Below are 6,265 nucleotides of genomic sequence, written 5' to 3'. Positions count from 1 at the left end.
CGGGCCTCTGCTCGGCGCCCCGGAACTTTGGGGCTGCCGCGATGCAGCGGCCGGCTGAGCCCCGTCCCCGGTCCTGCCTGGCCCTTGAACTTCGTTTGCTCCTCTCCCTGCCTTTCTCTCCGGTAGATATTTCCGGGGTTATTTGTAACAAATGCATCTTTCTCGTTGCAACGTCTAAGCAGCCACCTTAAACCAGCTGTAAACCAAAGGAAAACAGATCTTCCCAGATAAAGCAACTCCTGACCCAGTGCTAGGAATTATAATCAGGATTTTTCTTTTCCTGATAATAATTGCGTACCAATTACAAATATCACAGCACAATTTTAGGCGGACAGTGCACCACGCACAAACTTATTTTCCTTGTGATTTGCGCCAAAATTTGCTGCCCAGCACGGTTTAAGTACTCAGGGCAATGGCCAAATGCGCCGCGGAGCTCTGAGCTCCTGGCCCGGGTGAGGAGGCCGGCGCTGGGCTCCCGCGCTTGCTCCGGGGCCACGGCAGAGGCTTTCTCCCATCCCGCTGCTCAGAGCGCTGGTTTCCAAGGCACTGTTGCCGGAGGAAACCCCCCTTTTATCAGCAGGTTCATTCGAGGAGGAGTACGGGAAGGGGAACGTGCGCTTTTTTGGGGGGCTTAGGCAAGCCCTGGAAAAGTCCCTTCCAGAATTGTCCTGAAGGACAAAAGGGATTTGCAAATAAAATCTCCGGCTTCTTTGCACGGTGTCTCCTCTCGGACGTCCCGCAGCCGCCCTGGGCAGCCGCGGGCACACAGCAGCGCCCGGCCCGAGGGCTGCCCGGGGCTCACGTGCAGCGAGTTGATTCTTGCTTCCATTTATCTTTTATTATTGCTCCCTTTCCAAGACTCGTGGTTGTGGAAATGGAAAGAAAAGAAGAAAAGAAAATGTCACATCCAAGATAAAACTCGTTTTTTTCTTTAGTTTGACTATTATGTCTGGAATTTTTTAACATTTATAGACACATCTTTTTTTTTTTTTTTTTTTATTTGTAAAATATCCTGTCAAGGCTTATTGGGTCAGAGCTATGTCTAATTAAGGGGGAGTCGTTTCACAGGGCTCACAAATTCCCTTCACAGGATGGTCCAGGATTGATCTTACAGAAAGCACCCAAGATATTTTGCAAGCAGTGGAGCAGGCTGAGGACACGCCTGCCTGCATGGACATCCCGCAGCAATGTCATATCCTTACTTCAAAATCTCACACTGAGGGAAGCACCCTTGATTTAAGGTAGAGAAAATGAGCCTCAAACAGTGATTCCTTGAACTTACACTCAGCCACAATATCTGCTGTCCACTGGATGCTGGGAAAGAGCCCAGGAGTCCTGCGGGTCTCTGCCCCTTCCTTCAGTGAGCAGCTCAGCAGCAGCAGCCCAGGTGGCAGCATGGCCAGCATCTGAATTTCAGGCAAAAGTACCTTATCTACTGACAGACACAGGTGACTGGTATTTCTCTAGGTCCTGAGCTTTGTCAGCTTTTCTGGAGCCTGTATTAAGTACTAAGTTAGCAACCTTGGTGAAATGCACGCAAGTCTCCAAATTGCATGGTGACAACCTTGCCCAATCACAGCAACAGACCTCTGTCCAGCTGCCATCCTCAGCTTTTAGGGGTCATGCACTCATGAAAACTTCTCATCAGGACACACTGCTGCCAGGGCAGAAGAGAAGGTCACTGAGAAAGTCCAAAAAGGAACAGTGTTTGAATAAGATCATTAGGAAATTTGCTATCAAAGCAAGAGCAATGATAGTCTGACTGGTCATTATTGGTGGCTTAAAAATCAGACGGACAAAAAGAGGGAGTAAACCCAATAGCAATAACAATAACAGCAAAGAATCATAGAATGGTTTGTGTTGGAAAAAGACCTTAAAGATCACCCATTGCAATCCCCCTGCCATGGCCAGGCACATCTTCCACTAGAGCAGGTAGCTAAAAGCCCTGTCCACCCTGGCCTGGAACACTTCCAGGGATGGGGTATAAACACCTTCTCTGGGCAACCTGTTCCAGTGCCTCACCATCCTCACAGTGAAGAATTTCTCCCTAAAATCTGATCTAAACCTACTCTCTTCCAGTTTAAAGCCACTCCCCCTTGTCCTATCACCACATGCTCTCGCAAAAAGTCCCTCTCTCTCTTTCCACTTTAGGTGCTGCAAGGCTGCTGTAATGAAGCAAAGGCAGAGCCTCCACAGCCATTGCAACCCGTGATGGAGACAGCCTGTGGCTGTGCTGATGCTGGGGTGCAGTGGGAGGACAGTCAGACAGACCTTGCCCAAGTTTAGAATGACAGTCCAGTCAGCTGAGCCCTGGGCCCACCTGTGTCCTCCCTGCTGCTCAGATTTATAGAGTGCAACATTTTAATAAAAAACACATACACCTCTCCACTTTGGTGCATTAAGAGATTTCTAGCAAAACACAGTAATGTTGCTATAAATTTCCCTCCCAGCACCCTCGCAAGTAATAACTCAAGCCCCAGCATTTTGCATTTAATGTTTATTTTGATGGCTGCATTCCAGAAAGAAAAGGGAAAAAGAGGCAAAATCTACTCAACCACTCTCCCCATTGCTATTAGCCTGATGTTTTCAATAAAATTTAGTGCAAACTGGGAAACAAACACTTGGAAAAAGAAAGGAGGAAAACAAGCACACTTGGGCAAAATTCTCCTAGACATCTGCCAAGGCCTGGGTTAAAATCCTGGCTTAAATTAAAGATGCCCTGCCGTGGGTTCTCATTATGTTCCACTCCCTTGGCATGTTTGAACAGCACCCCAGGGAGCCATACCTGTGTTAAACAAGGTTCAGTGGTGGGATGCTCTGAAGGACTGACACATATGGAGGCTTAAGGTTGAAATGGCCAAGGCTGAGGCTTCTTGGCCAAATAATGCAGGGCAGAATACTAGGAGTGCTGCCAGTCATGTTTGAAGTATTTGGCAGAGCTATTTAAAGCTTTCAGAGCACCTGCTTTTCTGTGAAGCCACCAGCCCTTCACGTGCACCAGCACTAAGCCCACATTTGCCACTGAAAAAGGACAAAACCATGCAGACAGATGGCGATACACCCAGACAAGCCATGGACATTTCCTTGGTGACTCCTGACTCTGCTGAGAGCAGCTTAAACCCTCATGTGATGGTGAATATTTACGCAGATGCAGTTTAAACTTTTGATTACTTACACAGAAGTAGTAACCCTCATTCAGATGTGATTAACAAAAATGTGCTGAGAGCAGCAGCACTGTGTAACCAGGCTGCTCACTACTGAGAGATGTGTCCCAGGCCCATAGTGAGATGTGTGCATGCATGGGCTAATCATGTAGAACTGCACATCCAGAGCATTTGAAACACATTCTTGTGCATCAGAGCAGGAGAATCAGTGGGTTCCGGGAATTACCAGATTTAAATGTCATAAAAGCTTTTGGGTTGCCCCTTCCCCAGGGCACCCTTCACCTTGCATTCCCTGTCCAGGAGCTCAGACTCATGCTGGTATGGCTGTGTCTCTGCCTTGCGGTGTGTATTAATCCAGCTGTGGCTAGATCTGAATTTTTCAGATTTCCTTCTCTCCTCAGATCACTCTAGGCCCCAAGCAGATTCTGAGACTGACCATTCTGTGATGTTTCACTGAACCACCTGTGCCTGCACACACTCCCTTGGAACAAATTCCATTGGTTCACAAAGGTGCCATCAGCTCAACCAGCTCTCCCTTTTCCATGGGGTATCTCTGGTCTCTGAGTACTTTTATATGGCATTCACTTCTCCCCATTTTTCAGTAGTGAAATCAGAAGGATTCCCTGCCCTGGGTGAAGGGCACCAAATCCACCAAACAGCTCTGCTATGCAGAACTGGTGGCACACAGTGACTTCAACCCCTTTTTGCATTCAGACCCTATGTCTGTTGAGTGCACATCTAACAACTGAGGTTTCTGTGGACAAAATGACTGTCTGTTTTTTGGCCTATGATATTAGGTTAATTGGGCAAGTGGTATATAATAAATTAGATGTTGTGGCCATGACTCCCATATGTGGAAGAGTCTGTTATCTCTCACTAATTCTTATATTTTGACATAAATGACCAATTTGTAAGTGTTCACAATACCCAGATTCTCTTAAAAGAGACTTCATGCTGTCTGTGACTCTGAAATTTCCATGCCATCTGGGTGAACCTCTGCATTGAATCCTGTCATCAAAGGCAAAAAACCCAAATCATAGAGAGACAAAAAATATTACTCTTGCCCATGGCGTCTTACAGTGTGTCTGTGTTTTCTTCAGTGGTATGAAATGAGCATCAAGACTTGGTCCTGAGCACACTGGTCAGAATGAAGGTGTCACTGCCTGTAAAGGTCAATAAGGTTTTTGATCTCCATCTTTGAGCTAATGTGATTATTTCTATTTGAATTATTCCTAGTCACACACGTCATAAGTGCAAGAGGCATGCACATGATTGTGAACTCATGTCTACTTTACTGGAAACAAAAGGCTAGTGGCAATGGTGAGCTGCCCACCAGCAAGCTCTCTACTGACAGGAATGGGAACAACTCTCAGCTCCTTGCCAGTGAGGGTCAAAATTATATGTGCTGCCAGAAGATACTAGAAAATGTCAGATTTTTCCTTACTTCAAATTGTTTGCTCTTTTGGCTTCAGGGTAGTTTCAATGAGGATAACACTAGTTTTACACCTAGAAGCTGGTCCTTTGCTTCATTTTCACTCTCCTTTTGAACAGGAATTTTATTAAAGAGCCTACAGCTCTGAGGGGCAAATTTTAAATATGTTGGTAAAAGAGTATTAATCAAACACGCCTTTGCTATTACCTGGAGAACATCTGCTCAGTGAACAGAATTTGTGACTTTTTGACTCCTTTTAAGAAACGCATCAGTCTGTGACCCCATGGGTCTGAAATATGAACCTGCTGTTTCTAGAGGGGTTAAGGCACATCTTTTTACCTCTTATATTTTCCCATCTTCCTTCCCAGCAGAATTGCCTCCAGCAGCCTTAGTGTACTGAATACCCAGGATGGTTTTTCACCTCACAGAGATTGACGTGGCTCTGATGGCATCGTGACAATTCACACAAGGCATTTCACTCTTCAGTATTTGTCCCCATTAAAAAAAAATCTATTTATGTTAAAAAAAAATAATGCTGTTCAGAAGAAGGGCAGCTTGGGTTTGGGTTGATTGTATTTCAACAATCAGAATCAGCAAAACTTCCAGCCAAACTGGACAAAAGGAGAGTTTAGTGCTGTGTCTATCTGATTTCTTTTTTTATAGAACACACAGCACTGAAAAATATTGGAAGAGGTATAGTAGTTCCTCTTCAAGGCCTCAAGCAGCATGAGGGAAATATATTCACTAAAAACCTTAAATTGACCCACTCAACTGATAGCCAGTTCCAAGAAAGTCAGCATTCTATTTTATTTTTTTTTACCTTGGTTAATATTATTTTTATAAGGAGAATGGGAATAAAAGTTCACTCTGGATGACTGGCATGATTTACTTCAACTGCATCAGCAGTCTCCCAGGTCATATTTGAGGCAGTTTCTTGGTGGTATTTCCTGGAGGGCAATGGAGTTGTGTGATGCCATTTAAACAAAACAGAAAGCTGAAATATGATTTTTTTAGGTTCCTTGAGGGACAAGAAGAGATTTGTTTTAAAAGCCTTCAGTCACCTTAAATCCATAAATTTATTTTACCTTGGGACAAGCAGCAAGGATGAGATCACTGAACTGCACAGATGAACAGAGACCTCACAGATACCAAAGAAACATGAATCCAGTTACTCCCATGCCTGAGGATGAAATGGAACTCCATCCATTGCCTTGTGTCCAGTTCCTCCTCTCCAGGGGCATAATTCCTGTGTTACCCTGGGTGCAAGCCTCACAGGTGGAGTCAGTGCCCTGGCTTTGGAAACTACCCAGGAAACCTGGTGCAAGAGGCAGTGGGGATGGTTTGGTGGTGTCTTCTTGGACACTTGACCCTGACCTCTGATTCATACCTACACGTGACAAGCTGCTAAGCACTGTCTTGGTTTGCTATCAGAAGCTATGTGGGGTTTGCTGAGCTGATCCTTCTGGACTGCCCTCTGAAATCCCTAAACAACTATAGCAGGAAAAGAAAAATACTGTGAGTATGACAGGGTCTTCAAGGTTATGTCCTTCTTTGAGTGGCAAGTGGGGCCATGGGGAACTGAATTTACCTGGAGATTAAATGGATCCCCTGGAGGAAAAGCCCTCCAGTAAAGTTTGCTGCAGTGGTATTGCTGTTCATGTCTGTTGAG

Source organism: Geospiza fortis, unplaced genomic scaffold (assembly GCF_000277835.1).
Source record: "Geospiza fortis unplaced genomic scaffold, GeoFor_1.0 scaffold66, whole genome shotgun sequence".
NCBI classification, from domain to species: Eukaryota; Metazoa; Chordata; class Aves; order Passeriformes; family Thraupidae; genus Geospiza; species Geospiza fortis.
Note: the sequence above shows the minus strand (reverse complement) of the source record.